A 1,265-nucleotide genomic window follows, 5' to 3' on the forward strand; every position below is an offset into this window, starting at 1 on the left:
TTTGGAAATTAGTCCTTTGTCAGTTGTTTCATTTGCTATTATTTTCTCCCATTCTGAGGATTGTCTTTTCACCTTGCTTATAGTTTCCTTTGCCGTGCAAAAGCTTTTAAGTTTATTCAGGTCCCACTTGTTTACTTTTGTTTTTATTTCCATTACTGTTGGAGGTGGGTCATAGAGGATCTTGCTTTGATTTATGTCATTGAGTGTTCTGCCTATGTTCCTCTAAGAGTTTTATAGTTTCTGGTCTTACATTTAGATCTTTAATCCATTTTGAGTTTATCTTTGTGTATGGTGTTAGGAAGGCTGCATTTCTTTATACTCACAATGAAATATCAGAAAGGAAAAGTACAAAAATAACCTCTTTTAAAATTGCATCCAAAAAAAAAAAAAAACCTTACCAATAAACCTGACCAAGAAGATGAAATACTTATATGCTCAGAACCACAAAACATTGATAAAGAAAATTAAAGATGATTCAAACAAGTGGAAAGATATCCTATGCTCTTGGATTGGAAGAATTAATATGTTAAAATGGACATACTACCCAAAGCAATCTACAGATTTAATGCAATCCCTATCAAATTACCCATGACATTTTTCACAGAACTAGAACAAATAATCCTAAAATTTATATAAAAGCATCAGTTCAGTCGCTCAGTTGTGTCCGACTCTTTGCGACCCCTGAACTGTAAAGATCCACAATTGCCAAAGTTATCCTGAGGAAAAAGAATGAAGCTGGAGGCATAACCCACCCAGACTTCAGACAATACTACAAAGCTACAGAAATCAAAACAGGGTGGTATTGTGCTTGCTTTGGCAGCACATATACTAAAATTGGAATAATACAGAGAAGATTAGCATGGTCCCTATGCAAGGATAACAAAAAACCAAAACAAAACAGTGTGGTATTGGCACAAAAACAGACATATGGATCAATGGAACAGAATAGAGAGCCCAGAAATAAACCCACATGCCTACAGTCAATTAATCTTCAACAAAGAAGGCAAGAATATACATAGAAAAATGACAGTCTCTTCAGCTAGTAATGTTGGGAAAGCTGGATAGTCACATGTAAAACAATGAAATTGAACACTCCCTCACACCATATGTAAAAATAAACTCAAAATTGCTTAAAGACTTAAATATAAGACATGGTATCATGAAACTCCTAGAAGAGAAGAACATAGACAAAATATTCAGACATATACCAATATTTTCTTAGGTCAGTCTCCTAAGGCAATAGAAATAAAAGCAAAAATAAACAA

The 1,265-nt window shown here is 33.8% G+C and overlaps 1 non-coding gene across 1 annotated transcript; it reads left to right on the forward strand.

The window, feature by feature from the left end:
* The first annotated feature begins 804 nt into the window (after positions 1-804).
* Positions 805-911, forward strand: LOC138984073 (U6 spliceosomal RNA). The gene has a single exon (XR_011461425.1). It is a non-coding gene; the product is annotated as a U6 spliceosomal RNA (small nuclear RNA).
* The last annotated feature ends 354 nt before the right edge of the window (positions 912-1,265 follow it).

Source organism: Bos mutus, chromosome 19 (assembly GCF_027580195.1).
Source record: "Bos mutus isolate GX-2022 chromosome 19, NWIPB_WYAK_1.1, whole genome shotgun sequence".
NCBI classification, from domain to species: Eukaryota; Metazoa; Chordata; class Mammalia; order Artiodactyla; family Bovidae; genus Bos; species Bos mutus.